Raw genomic sequence first — 12,662 nt, 5'->3', positions numbered from 1 at the left:
CAGAGTTTTGTTGGAATCCCGGTAACAAGCTTAGCTTACTGCAGTTGGTGTCAGAAACTGACAGAAACGTGAAGGGTAAACTGCGGTCACTTATGCACCACCGGTGTGCCGAAATTAAATACCTGAAAATGGTTAACATATAGATAAATAACTACCATAGAACGAATCTGAATTGGCTGCTTCTTTGACTCTTTCACAGCTTACAGTTTACAGTCTCGTTGCAAAAGACGTTACACGTTCAGAGGACCACTCTATTTTGCCAAATATGTATGTGTGGCACTATTATCCACCTCACAGTTGCAACACAACGTAGTTCTACAGTGAAGAATTATTCAACATATCTGGATCAATATCACAGGTGTTTCCATGTTCGGTTAATTCAATTTGAGCTTAAAGGAGTTGCAGAAAGTTTGCTAAAAGCAAATGATGTTGTCACATAGCTTTGAAGGAATTTCATTGTTTCTGTTTGTAAGTATTTCTAACATTACATGCCCCATGTCAGTAATTACATCACATAACCCTTCAATTCATGGTTTTTATGTTCTTATCTCGTAGTAAGAATGCTCGGTTCAAAAGCATAACTCAACTGTTCAACACTTTCTACGAAATCATTGCTTCATGGTCTGGTCAGCCGTGGCCTACAGTTGCGTGGCGGTAATAAAACACCTAACAGTGCGCGGAACATCCAGATAATCTTCGTGCCCACCGTTTCTCCGTTTGCAGACAAAAAGATATGCCTTGTTATCAGGACAAAACAAGTAATGATCATCCCACATGGATATCACCTCATCTATATTATTGTGGTTCACAACGTACATGCATGATGTGTTTAGCTGATATTACTATAATTCTCGCACTTACCTGTCCTTCTGAACATCAGTGTTGATGTGATGTGAGTATATATTCAAACACGTAGATTCTAGATACCAATTTCAATATCAATTTGGTCCCACTGTTCCGAACGCTTTTAAAAATTCAGAAGGTGTGATATCTAAATTCTGTTAAACGGTGGCTAATTCTGTACCCCTTTTCCAAGAATACCTTCTCTGCTTGTGATTCCTGAACAACCTATTCTTTCCAGAATGAGATTTTCACTCTGCAGCGGAGTGTGCGCTGATATGAAACTTCCTGGCAGATTAAAACTGTGTGCCCGACCGAGACTCGAACTCGGGACCTTTGCCTTTCGCGGGCAAGTGCTCTACCAACTGAGCTACCGAGCACGACTCACGCCCGGTACTCACAGCTTTACTTCTGCCAGTATCCGTCTCCTACCTTCCAAACTTTACAGAAGCTCTTCTGCGAACCTTGCAGAACTAGCACTCCTGAAAGAAAGGATACTGTGGAGACATGGCTTAGCCACAGCCTGGGGGATGTTTCCAGAATGAGATTTTCACTCTGCAGCGGAGTGTGCGCTGATATGAAACTTCCTGGCAGATTAAAACTGTGTGCCCGACCGAGACTCGAACTCGGGACCTTTGCCTTTCGCGGGCAAGTGCTCTACCAACTGAGCTACCGAGCACGACTCACGCCCGGTACTCACAGCTTTACTTCTGCCAGTATCCGTCTCCTACCTTCCAAACTTTACAGAAGCTCTTCTGCGAACCTTGCAGAACTAGCACTCCTGAAAGAAAGGATACTGTGGAGACATGGCTTAGCCACAGCCTGGGGGATGTTTCCAGAATGAGATTTTCACTCTGCAGCGGAGTGTGCGCTGATATGAAACTTCCTGGCAGATTAAAACTGTGTGCCCGACCGAGACTCGAACTCGGGACCTTTGCCTTTCGCGGGCAAGTGCTCTACCAACTGAGCTACCGAGCACGACTCACGCCCGGTACTCACAGCTTTACTTCTGCCAGTATCCGTCTCCTACCTTCCAAACTTTACAGAAGCTCTTCTGCGAACCTTGCAGAACTAGCACTCCTGAAAGAAAGGATACTGTGGAGACATGGCTTAGCCACAGCCTGGGGGATGTTTCCAGAATGAGATTTTCACTCTGCAGCGGAGTGTGCGCTGATATGAAACTTCCTGGCAGATTAAAACTGTGTGCCCGACCGAGACTCGAACTCGGGACCTTTGCCTTTCGCGGGCAAGTGCTCTACCAACTGAGCTACCGAGCACGACTCACGCCCGGTACTCACAGCTTTACTTCTGCCAGTATCCGTCTCCTACCTTCCAAACTTTACAGAAGCTCTTCTGCGAACCTTGCAGAACTAGCACTCCTGAAAGAAAGGATACTGTGGAGACATGGCTTAGCCACAGCCTGGGGGATGTTTCCAGAATGAGATTTTCACTCTGCAGCGGAGTGTGCGCTGATATGAAACTTCCTGGCAGATTAAAACTGTGTGCCCGACCGAGACTCGAACTAGGGACCTTTGCCTTTCGCGGGCAAGTGCTCTACCAACTGAGCTACCGAGCACGACTCACGCCCGGTACTCATAGCTTTACTTCTGCCAGTATCCGTCTCCTACCTTCCAAACTTTACAGAAGCTCTTCTGCGAACCTTGCAGAACTAGCACTCCTGAAAGAAAGGATACTGTGAGACATGGCTTAGCCACAGCCTGGGGGATGTTTCCAGAATGAGATTTTCACTCTGCAGCGGAGTGTGCGCTGATATGAAACTTCCTGGCAGATTAAAACTGTGTGCCCGACCGAGACTCGAACTCGGGACCTTTGCCTTTCGCGGGCAAGTGCTCTACCAACTGAGCTACCGAGCACGACTCACGCCCGGTACTCACAGCTTTACTTCTGCCAGTATCCGTCTCCTACCTTCCAAACTTTACAGAAGCTCTTCTGCGAACCTTGCAGAACTAGCACTCCTGAAAGAAAGGATACTGTTGAGACATGGCTTAGCCACAGCCTGGGGGATGTTTCCAGAATGAGATTTTCACTCTGCAGCGGAGTGTGCGCTGATATGAAACTTCCTGGCAGATTAAAACTGTGTGCCCGACCGAGACTCGAACTCGGGACCTTTGCCTTTCGCGGGCAAGTGCTCTACCAACTGAGCTACCGAGCACGACTCACGCCCGGTACTCACAGCTTTACTTCTGCCAGTATCCGTCTCCTACCTTCCAAACTTTACAGAAGCTCTTCTGCGAACCTTGCAGAACTAGCACTCCTGAAAGAAAGGATACTGTGGAGACATGGCTTAGCCACAGCCTGGGGGATGTTTCCAGAATGAGATTTTCACTCTGCAGCGGAGTGTGCGCTGATATGAAACTTCCTGGCAGATTAAAACTGTGTGCCCGACCGAGACTCGAACTCGGGACCTTTGCCTTTCGCGGGCAAGTGCTCTACCAACTGAGCTACCGAGCACGACTCACGCCCGGTACTCACAGCTTTACTTCTGCCAGTATCCGTCTCCTACCTTCCAAACTTTACAGAAGCTCTTCTGCGAACCTTGCAGAACTAGCACTCCTGAAAGAAAGGATACTGTGGAGACATGGCTTAGCCACAGCCTGGGGGATGTTTCCAGAATGAGATTTTCACTCTGCAGCGGAGTGTGCGCTGATATGAAACTTCCTGGCAGATTAAAACTGTGTGCCCGACCGAGACTCGAACTCGGGACCTTTGCCTTTCGCGGGCAAGTGCTCTACCAACTGAGCTACCGAGCACGACTCACGCCCGGTACTCACAGCTTTACTTCTGCCAGTATCCGTCTCCTACCTTCCAAACTTTACAGAAGCTCTTCTGCGAACCTTGCAGAACTAGCACTCCTGAAAGAAAGGATACTGTGGAGACATGGCTTAGCCACAGCCTGGGGGATGTTTCCAGAATGAGATTTTCACTCTGCAGTGGAGTGTGCGCTGATATGAAACTTCCTGGCAGATTAAAACTGTGTGCCCGACCGAGACTCGAACTCGGGACCTTTGCCTTTCGCGGGCAAGTGCTCTACCAACTGAGCTACCGAGCACGACTCACGCCCGGTACTCACAGCTTTACTTCTGCCAGTATCCGTCTCCTACCTTCCAAACTTTACAGAAGCTCTTCTGCGAACCTTGCAGAACTAGCACTCCTGAAAGAAAGGATACTGTGGAGACATGGCTTAGCCACAGCCTGGGGGATGTTTCCAGAATGAGATTTTCACTCTGCAGCGGAGTGTGCGCTGATATGAAACTTCCTGGCAGATTAAAACTGTGTGCCCGACCGAGACTCGAACTCGGGACCTTTGCCTTTCGCGGGCAAGTGCTCTACCAACTGAGCTACCGAGCACGACTCACGCCCGGTACTCACAGCTTTACTTCTGCCAGTATCCGTCTCCTACCTTCCAAACTTTACAGAAGCTCTTCTGCGAACCTTGCAGAACTAGCACTCCTGAAAGAAAGGATACTGTGGAGACATGGCTTAGCCACAGCCTGGGGGATGTTTCCAGAATGAGTTCTGCAAGGTTCGCAGAAGAGCTTCTGTAAAGTTTGGAAGGTAGGAGACGGATACTGGCAGAAGTAAAGCTGTGAGTACCGGGCGTGAGTCGTGCTCGGTAGCTCAGTTGGTAGAGCACTTGCCCGCGAAAGGCAAAGGTCCCGAGTTCGAGTCTCGGTCGGGCACACAGTTTTAATCTGCCAGGAAGTTTCATATCAGCGCACACTCCGCTGCAGAGTGAAAATCTCATTCTGGAAACATCCCCCAGGCTGTGGCTAAGCCATGTCTCCACAGTATCCTTTCTTTCAGGAGTGCTAGTTCTGCAAGGTTCGCAGAAGAGCTTCTGTAAAGTTTGGAAGGTAGGAGACGGATACTGGCAGAAGTAAAGCTGTGAGTACTGGGCGTGAGTCGTGCTCGGTAGCTCAGTTGGTAGAGCACTTGACCGCGAAAGGCAAAGGTCCCGAGTTCGAGTCTCGGTCGGGCACACAGTTTTAATCTGCCAGGAAGTTTCATATCAGCGCACACTCCGCTGCAGAGTGAAAATCTCATTCTGGAAACATCCCCCAGGCTGTGGCTAAGCCATGTCTCCACAGTATCCTTTCTTTCAGGAGTGCTAGTTCTGCAAGGTTCGCAGAAGAGCTTCTGTAAAGTTTGGAAGGTAGGAGACGGATACTGGCAGAAGTAAAGCTGTGAGTACCGGGCGTGAGTCGTGCTCGGTAGCTCAGTTGGTAGAGCACTTGCCCGCGAAAGGCAAAGGTCCCGAGTTCGAGTCTCGGTCGGGCACACAGTTTTAATCTGCCAGGAAGTTTCATATCAGCGCACACTCCGCTGCAGAGTGAAAATCTCATTCTGGAAACATCCCCCAGGCTGTGGCTAAGCCATGTCTCCACAGTATCCTTTCTTTCAGGAGTGCTAGTTCTGCAAGGTTCGCAGAAGAGCTTCTGTAAAGTTTGGAAGGTAGGAGACGGATACTGGCAGAAGTAAAGCTGTGAGTACCGGGCGTGAGTCGTGCTCGGTAGCTCAGTTGGTAGAGCACTTGCCCGCGAAAGGCAAAGGTCCCGAGTTCGAGTCTCGGTCGGGCACACAGTTTTAATCTGCCAGGAAGTTTCATATCAGCGCACACTCCGCTGCAGAGTGAAAATCTCATTCTGGAAACATCCCCCAGGCTGTGGCTAAGCCATGTCTCCACAGTATCCTTTCTTTCAGGAGTGCTAGTTCTGCAAGGTTCGCAGAAGAGCTTCTGTAAAGTTTGGAAGGTAGGAGACGGATACTGGCAGAAGTAAAGCTGTGAGTACCGGGCGTGAGTCGTGCTCGGTAGCTCAGATGGTAGAGCACTTGCCCGCGAAAGGCAAAGGTCCCGAGTTCGAGTCTCGGTCGGGCACACAGTTTTAATCTGCCAGGAAGTTTCATATCAGCGCACACTCCGCTGCAGAGTGAAAATCTCATTCTGGAAACATCCCCCAGGCTGTGGCTAAGCCATGTCTCCACAGTATCCTTTCTTTCAGGAGTGCTAGTTCTGCAAGGTTCGCAGAAGAGCTTCTGTAAAGTTTGGAAGGTAGGAGACGGATACTGGCAGAAGTAAAGCTGTGAGTACCGGGCGTGAGTCGTGCTCGGTAGCTCAGTTGGTAGAGCACTTGCCCGCGAAAGGCAAAGGTCCCGAGTTCGAGTCTCGGTCGGGCACACAGTTTTAATCTGCCAGGAAGTTTCATATCAGCGCACACTCCGCTGCAGAGTGAAAATCTCATTCTGGAAACATCCCCCAGGCTGTGGCTAAGCCATGTCTCCACAGTATCCTTTCTTTCAGGAGTGCTAGTTCTGCAAGGTTCGCAGAAGAGCTTCTGTAAAGTTTGGAAGGTAGGAGACGGATACTGGCAGAAGTAAAGCTGTGAGTACCGGGCGTGAGTCGTGCTCGGTAGCTCAGTTGGTAGAGCACTTGCCCGCGAAAGGCAAAGGTCCCGAGTTCGAGTCTCGGTCGGGCACACAGTTTTAATCTGCCAGGAAGTTTCATATCAGCGCACACTCCGCTGCAGAGTGAAAATCTCATTCTGGAAACATCCCCCAGGCTGTGGCTAAGCCATGTCTCCACAGTATCCTTTCTTTCAGGAGTGCTAGTTCTGCAAGGTTCGCAGAAGAGCTTCTGTAAAGTTTGGAAGGTAGGAGACGGATACTGGCAGAAGTAAAGCTGTGAGTACCGGGCGTGAGTCGTGCTCGGTAGCTCAGTTGGTAGAGCACTTGCCCGCGAAAGGCAAAGGTCCCGAGTTCGAGTCTCGGTCGGGCACACAGTTTTAATCTGCCAGGAAGTTTCATATCAGCGCACACTCCGCTGCAGAGTGAAAATCTCATTCTGGAAACATCCCCCAGGCTGTGGCTAAGCCATGTCTCCACAGTATCCTTTCTTTCAGGAGTGCTAGTTCTGCAAGGTTCGCAGAAGAGCTTCTGTAAAGTTTGGAAGGTAGGAGACGGATACTGGCAGAAGTAAAGCTGTGAGTACCGGGCGTGAGTCGTGCTCGGTAGCTCAGTTGGTAGAGCACTTGCCCGCGAAAGGCAAAGGTCCCGAGTTCGAGTCTCGGTCGGGCACACAGTTTTAATCTGCCAGGAAGTTTCATATCAGCGCACACTCCGCTGCAGAGTGAAAATCTCATTCTGGAAACATCCCCCAGGCTGTGGCTAAGCCATGTCTCCACAGTATCCTTTCTTTCAGGAGTGCTAGTTCTGCAAGGTTCGCAGAAGAGCTTCTGTAAAGTTTGGAAGGTAGGAGACGGATACTGGCAGAAGTAAAGCTGTGAGTACCGGGCGTGAGTCGTGCTCGGTAGCTCAGTTGGTAGAGCACTTGCCCGCGAAAGGCAAAGGTCCCGAGTTCGAGTCTCGGTCGGGCACACAGTTTTAATCTGCCAGGAAGTTTCATATCAGCGCACACTCCGCTGCAGAGTGAAAATCTCATTCTGGAAACATCCCCCAGGCTGTGGCTAAGCCATGTCTCCACAGTATCCTTTCTTTCAGGAGTGCTAGTTCTGCAAGGTTCGCAGAAGAGCTTCTGTAAAGTTTGGAAGGTAGGAGACGGATACTGGCAGAAGTAAAGCTGTGAGTACCGGGCGTGAGTCGTGCTCGGTAGCTCAGTTGGTAGAGCACTTGCCCGCGAAAGGCAAAGGTCCCGAGTTCGAGTCTCGGTCGGGCACACAGTTTTAATCTGCCAGGAAGTTTCAACCTATTCTTTATTTGTTTACGATATGTATTACATAATTCAAATGATCTTTCTGCCCTCTCATTTCCTCTATCCAGCACATATTATTCTGTAATTATGTCTTCTATTCATTTCCCTACTATCGTACTGGAGCCAAATTGTTTTTGCTCCTCCGCACTTGCTAGTTATTTCATTCGTAAGGGACGTCAATCGTGGCTTTCCTCTCTTTCCCTCAGACTTATTGGACCGTCCTATTCCATCGAATAATTCAAGTGTTTCTTCCTGATCCCGGGATTCTTTGGAGTTATCTTCCTTGTACCAACGTTTCTCTGATAATCTTCCGTCGTCACCCTTTTTACATATGTCAACTCCTCACTAGCTGAACTGCCTATTGTGGTGTTCATTATCAATCTGCATGCTTAGAAAATTTCAAACTCATCTCGTTACTCCTCATTGCTTCTGGTTCACACGTCTTACCTAACTGACAATTGTAGACGACTCTTGAATAATACACGATTGTGATCTAAACCTATAACAGCTCCTGCACACACCAGAAAACACAATATCTCATTCTGTAAACTGTCTGAGTATGATGCAATACACCTGCCCTCAACCCGTATCATCAGACCTTTTCCAACTATACTTACTCTTCCTGTGATTTTCTAATTATATATTCGCCATTAGTAGCTGAAATTTATTGTATAACTTAATCTTTTCTTCTCAGTCACAATTCTGCCGAAACTCCGTCTTCAGAAATTTCCCGTATTACCACGTTCCAATCTCCCTTGATTATTAGATTACAATCTCCAATTTTGTTCTGAGGTAACCGTTCATTTTTCTCTTACAAATTCTCTATTACTTTCAGTATAGCTTTTGACGTCGTAACGAATGCCTAAAATTTGTTGTTGTCGTTGGTTTTGCTGTAAATTCTCATGAGAGCAGGAGTGTTCTTAGTAAATCAGTCTCAGTTGTACCATTCTTTTCATAGCGAGTCCTAAATCTGTTAAACTGTTTTCTACAACTGTCAGTATTACGCCGATACTCGTCAGGCTATAAAACCTTTTCCCCTTTCATTTCATATCACTGACCCCCACTGTATCTAAACTTAGCATTTGCCTTTTCCTTCCGAGATTTTCTAGCTTCCCTGCCACTGTAAAACTTTAGAGACTCTACTTTACGACTCATATAACGTTAAATTCTCGTTGGTTGTTCAAATTACTTCTCATTCTTACTTCCTACTTCGCAGTCCCCTCCCGGAGATCTGAATGAAGAGGAAATCTTGATCTTTTGCCGATAGAGAGATCATCACGATATAATGAGATTTTCACTCTGCAGCGGACTGTGCGCTGATATGAAACTTCCTGGCAGATTAAAACTGTGTGCCCGACCGAGAATCGAACTCTGGATTTTTTATCATCACGATGCTTTACCTAACAGCGGCCTCATTCTCTGATACACAATGTGTGTTTTCAACGCAGTAGTTCCCATTGCCTTCTGCATCCTCACGCATTTGGACAGTACTGGTTGTTCCGCCTTTTACACGCAGTTTCCCATGTCACGGCACGTAGTTTCTGTAAAAACTTTCCGCCCATGTGCACTCTTCGACAAGGCAATTGCCAGAACGATGGTCATGCTATAAAATTGAAGTCTTTCCCTGGATATCCTAATAATATTTGTTCAAGATTATGTTTGATTACACTGTACAAAACAATTTTTGCTCAATTGTTTGTTTGTGTGTGTGTATGTGTGTGTGTGTGTGTGTGTGTGTGTTAATTCCTAAGGGACCAAACTGCTTAGGTCATCGGCCCCTAATCTTACACACTACTTGAACTAACTTATGCTAAGAACAACCCACACATCCGTGCCCAAGGGAGGACTCTAAGCTCCTACGGGATGGGCCGAGCAGTCCGTGACATGACGACTTAAACCGTACGGCCACTTCTCGCGGCATACACCTTTTGCCCTCTGCATGAAAATAGGTCACTATGACAAACATTCGTATGCTTCATTCACATCTGATTTCAGTGTTTCTCCGTCAGGTGCATTTCCTTATGGATATTTGCTTTATCTCAGTTATGGAAATATGCTTTAATTTAATTTAAAGTAATTATCATATTGTGTAGGCTTTCACGGCCGGCGTCTTCAGTAATTAAAACTTCCGGGCTAAGAGGTCGTGGTCCAATAGTAGAAATACTTCTCCCTGACGTTTCATTGCCAGCTGTGGGCAACATCATCTGAGGTAAGTCTACGACTGGCTGCTACGCCGTGGAGGTCCTGTTTATATAGGGAGCGTAGAGGGCGCCACCACTCGTCACGTGTTGTCAACAGTAAAACTATCTCTGGCTGGCATCATTACTCTCGATCGAAGGTAATCGATTGTCACATCTATGGTACAAAGTCGATCGCCATATCTTATCTAACTTCAAGCCTTCTTCTTTCCGGTTAAAATTATTGTGGTGTTTAAAAATCTCTACAGCCTCTCTATAGATACGTGCATAATAATGCGATGTCTTAGAAAGAAGAAGGCTTGAAGTTAGATAAGCTGGCAATGAAACGTCAGGGAGAAGTATTTCTACTATTGGATCACGGCCTGTTAGCCCGGAAGTTTTAATTACTGAGGTACTAATTATGTTAAAATATCACAAGATAATCATAAAAGTTCAGTGAAAAATAATGTCACAAGTTTCTCATAAAAACATAGTGGAAAACAGTGTTAGCATAGTGCAACAGAATAACGGGATTGTAAAAAACCAAGTAGATGAGCTTCTAGTCGATTTAGAAGATTTGAAAACTGTGGATGGAATATATGTACTATGCTTGTCTGAACGTCATATGGTCACAGATATTGAACAAGTAAATGTGGGAGGATGTAAGCTTTAAGGACATGTAAGTAGAGACACTATGGAGAGAGTAGGAGTTGTCATATAAGTTAAACTTATTGTAGTGTGAAAAATGTAGACACTAAAGATATTGTGTAGAGCAACATACAGAAGCATTTGCGTACGGGCTTAAACTAAATAACCATAATGTTATAATAGTAACCGTGTACAGGTCCCCATTGTAAATTTTCGGCTGTTTTTGAAATACTGGGATTTTTTGTTGTGCTTCCAGTCAGACAGAGGGAAGCAAACTATAGTTTGCGGCGATTTCAGTGTAGATTTCCTGAAGGAGCCCAATAGAAAGCTTGGCCTTCAATTGTCGCTTGGTTCTTTCAGTTTGATGTCAGTTATTCATTTTCCTACTTCGGTGGCGCAGGAACACCGCAGACTAAAAGATAATTTATTTGTAGACCAAGATAAAAATTAATCAAATAACAACTTTTCCTCTTAAGAATGGTCTGTCTGATCTCGATTCACTGCCAGTTACATTATATAACATAGCTCCATACAGTAATGCAGAACAATCCCCCACGTAGTGTGTCCAATTAACGGTTTAACAACAGCAAATTTTAGAGAAAGCTTGCAATAATTAGAGTGGGATGAGGTGTACAGGGAACCTAATCTAATTTAAATTTTAACCTATTTCATGATACCTTTATGAGAACATTTGGAAATAATTTTCCTAAGAAAGCAGTGAAACATACTTGTAAAGAACCATCTGAAAAACCATATGTTACTAAAGGAATAAAAAAATCTTGTAAACAGAAAAGGGAAATATATCTTAAAGCTAGAAGGGTTAATGATCTACAAACAGTCAAAATTTTAAAAACTGCTGCACAATCTTAAGAAAATTTATGAACAAGTCCAGAAATACAGTACCACCTCTAATACTAAATTAAAAACTATTTCGAATATTGTCAAAGGGAAGCAGGGCATCTGAGAGCCGAGAAAGACTGTGTTTCTATCAAACTCAACGAATAATGTTTTAACAAAATGTCAGAAGTGAAGTATAGGGTGCAGCTATTCAATAAAAGTGCAAGGCTTGTTATGGAAGATGCAATCGCTGTGCAATTTGATAAAACTGAAATTGAAACCACCTCTCCTACTGAAATTAGGAAAATAATAAGTTCACTCAAAATTAAATCTCACAGGGAATTGATGACATTTCCAACAGGGGACTAAGAACTTGTTCCCAACAGATAAGTGGGATTCTCAGCCACATACGTAATAGCTCACTGAACCACTACATTTTTCCAATTTTATCCAAGTATGCTGCTGCTGAACCACTCCATAAGAAAGGGGATCTATTGCCCAGTCTCGCTTCTGACAGCTTTATCCAAAAGTCTTGAAGAAATATGTACTCAAGAGTAGCTTCCATATTTATAAAAATGAAATGCCAAGAATATGTCTGTTTCGTATTCAGAAAGTCGTTTCAGCAGAAAATGTTATATATACTTTTTCTGATAAAATATTAGAGGGTCTGAATAACGGAACATCACCTGTTGGGATATCTTACGTTTTGAGTTATGTGTGGGAGGGTGCACAAATGGTTTCGTTCATATTTAATGGGAACGATGCAAGAGCTAAAATTAACGGTACAGACAGTCTGCAAAAGTCCCCACAATCCCCTAACAGGGGAGGTATCAGGAAAGGCGTCCTACAGGTTTCATTCTTGACTCTCTTATTGTTGTTAATATTTATTAATGACTTGCCGCTCCATATGCATGAAGATGTAAAGCTAGTTCTTTTTGGGTAGTTACAAGTATGGTGATCATACCCAACGAACAAGAATTAGCTGAGGATACCGTAAATAAAATCTTACAGAAAATTGTTAAATGGTTCCCAGCCAGTGGGCTGTCACTAAATGGTGATAAAGCACAGTATATACAAGAATGTACAGTACACGGCATAATACAGTTGATAAATGTAGACTTCGAACAGAAGTCTGTTGCTAACGTTCAATATTCAAAATATTTCGATGTGTGCACTAATAAGAAATAGAATTGCAAGAAGCACATTGAGAATGTTCTGAAACAGTCAAGTTCCTCTGATGTATTATTAGGGTTATCGCAAAATTTTAGTGATCAACATATGAGTATATTAGCCTACTATGCCTATTTTCATTCACTGAATTCATGTTGTTGTTGTTGTTGTTGTCTTCAGTCCTGAGACTGGTTTGATGCAGCTCTCCATGCTACTCTATCCTGTGCAAGCTGCTTCATCTCCCAGTACCTACTGCAACCTAC

General features: G+C 45.2%; 20 non-coding genes across 20 annotated transcripts; 10 read left to right on the top strand and 10 right to left on the bottom strand.

Annotated features, from left to right (window-relative positions):
• Window positions 1-1,146: 1,146 nt before the first annotated feature.
• On the bottom strand, window positions 1,147-1,220 carry Trnas-cga (transfer RNA serine (anticodon CGA)). Its single transcript has one exon. It is a non-coding gene; the product is annotated as a tRNA-Ser (tRNA).
• Window positions 1,221-1,445: 225 nt separating this feature from the next.
• On the bottom strand, window positions 1,446-1,519 carry Trnas-cga (transfer RNA serine (anticodon CGA)). Its single transcript has one exon. It is a non-coding gene; the product is annotated as a tRNA-Ser (tRNA).
• Window positions 1,520-1,744: 225 nt separating this feature from the next.
• Window positions 1,745-1,818, bottom strand: Trnas-cga (transfer RNA serine (anticodon CGA)). The gene has a single exon. It is a non-coding gene; the product is annotated as a tRNA-Ser (tRNA).
• A 225-nt stretch (window positions 1,819-2,043) lies between these two features.
• On the bottom strand, window positions 2,044-2,117 carry Trnas-cga (transfer RNA serine (anticodon CGA)). Its single transcript has one exon. It is a non-coding gene; the product is annotated as a tRNA-Ser (tRNA).
• Window positions 2,118-2,640: 523 nt separating this feature from the next.
• Trnas-cga (transfer RNA serine (anticodon CGA)) lies at window positions 2,641-2,714 on the bottom strand. The gene has a single exon. It is a non-coding gene; the product is annotated as a tRNA-Ser (tRNA).
• A 225-nt stretch (window positions 2,715-2,939) lies between these two features.
• Trnas-cga (transfer RNA serine (anticodon CGA)) lies at window positions 2,940-3,013 on the bottom strand. The gene has a single exon. It is a non-coding gene; the product is annotated as a tRNA-Ser (tRNA).
• Window positions 3,014-3,238: 225 nt separating this feature from the next.
• Trnas-cga (transfer RNA serine (anticodon CGA)) lies at window positions 3,239-3,312 on the bottom strand. Its single transcript has one exon. It is a non-coding gene; the product is annotated as a tRNA-Ser (tRNA).
• Window positions 3,313-3,537: 225 nt separating this feature from the next.
• Trnas-cga (transfer RNA serine (anticodon CGA)) lies at window positions 3,538-3,611 on the bottom strand. Its single transcript has one exon. It is a non-coding gene; the product is annotated as a tRNA-Ser (tRNA).
• Window positions 3,612-3,836: 225 nt separating this feature from the next.
• Trnas-cga (transfer RNA serine (anticodon CGA)) lies at window positions 3,837-3,910 on the bottom strand. The gene has a single exon. It is a non-coding gene; the product is annotated as a tRNA-Ser (tRNA).
• A 225-nt stretch (window positions 3,911-4,135) lies between these two features.
• Trnas-cga (transfer RNA serine (anticodon CGA)) lies at window positions 4,136-4,209 on the bottom strand. The gene has a single exon. It is a non-coding gene; the product is annotated as a tRNA-Ser (tRNA).
• Window positions 4,210-4,468: 259 nt separating this feature from the next.
• On the top strand, window positions 4,469-4,542 carry Trnas-cga (transfer RNA serine (anticodon CGA)). Its single transcript has one exon. It is a non-coding gene; the product is annotated as a tRNA-Ser (tRNA).
• A 524-nt stretch (window positions 4,543-5,066) lies between these two features.
• Window positions 5,067-5,140, top strand: Trnas-cga (transfer RNA serine (anticodon CGA)). The gene has a single exon. It is a non-coding gene; the product is annotated as a tRNA-Ser (tRNA).
• Window positions 5,141-5,365: 225 nt separating this feature from the next.
• Trnas-cga (transfer RNA serine (anticodon CGA)) lies at window positions 5,366-5,439 on the top strand. Its single transcript has one exon. It is a non-coding gene; the product is annotated as a tRNA-Ser (tRNA).
• A 225-nt stretch (window positions 5,440-5,664) lies between these two features.
• Trnas-cga (transfer RNA serine (anticodon CGA)) lies at window positions 5,665-5,738 on the top strand. The gene has a single exon. It is a non-coding gene; the product is annotated as a tRNA-Ser (tRNA).
• Window positions 5,739-5,963: 225 nt separating this feature from the next.
• Trnas-cga (transfer RNA serine (anticodon CGA)) lies at window positions 5,964-6,037 on the top strand. Its single transcript has one exon. It is a non-coding gene; the product is annotated as a tRNA-Ser (tRNA).
• A 225-nt stretch (window positions 6,038-6,262) lies between these two features.
• Trnas-cga (transfer RNA serine (anticodon CGA)) lies at window positions 6,263-6,336 on the top strand. Its single transcript has one exon. It is a non-coding gene; the product is annotated as a tRNA-Ser (tRNA).
• A 225-nt stretch (window positions 6,337-6,561) lies between these two features.
• Window positions 6,562-6,635, top strand: Trnas-cga (transfer RNA serine (anticodon CGA)). The gene has a single exon. It is a non-coding gene; the product is annotated as a tRNA-Ser (tRNA).
• A 225-nt stretch (window positions 6,636-6,860) lies between these two features.
• On the top strand, window positions 6,861-6,934 carry Trnas-cga (transfer RNA serine (anticodon CGA)). Its single transcript has one exon. It is a non-coding gene; the product is annotated as a tRNA-Ser (tRNA).
• A 225-nt stretch (window positions 6,935-7,159) lies between these two features.
• Trnas-cga (transfer RNA serine (anticodon CGA)) lies at window positions 7,160-7,233 on the top strand. The gene has a single exon. It is a non-coding gene; the product is annotated as a tRNA-Ser (tRNA).
• Window positions 7,234-7,458: 225 nt separating this feature from the next.
• Trnas-cga (transfer RNA serine (anticodon CGA)) lies at window positions 7,459-7,532 on the top strand. Its single transcript has one exon. It is a non-coding gene; the product is annotated as a tRNA-Ser (tRNA).
• Window positions 7,533-12,662: the final 5,130 nt, after the last annotated feature.

Source organism: Schistocerca gregaria, chromosome 7 (genome assembly GCF_023897955.1).
Source record: "Schistocerca gregaria isolate iqSchGreg1 chromosome 7, iqSchGreg1.2, whole genome shotgun sequence".
NCBI lineage: Eukaryota > Metazoa > Arthropoda > Insecta > Orthoptera > Acrididae > Schistocerca > Schistocerca gregaria.
This window is presented reverse-complemented; position numbering and strand designations above follow the sequence as displayed.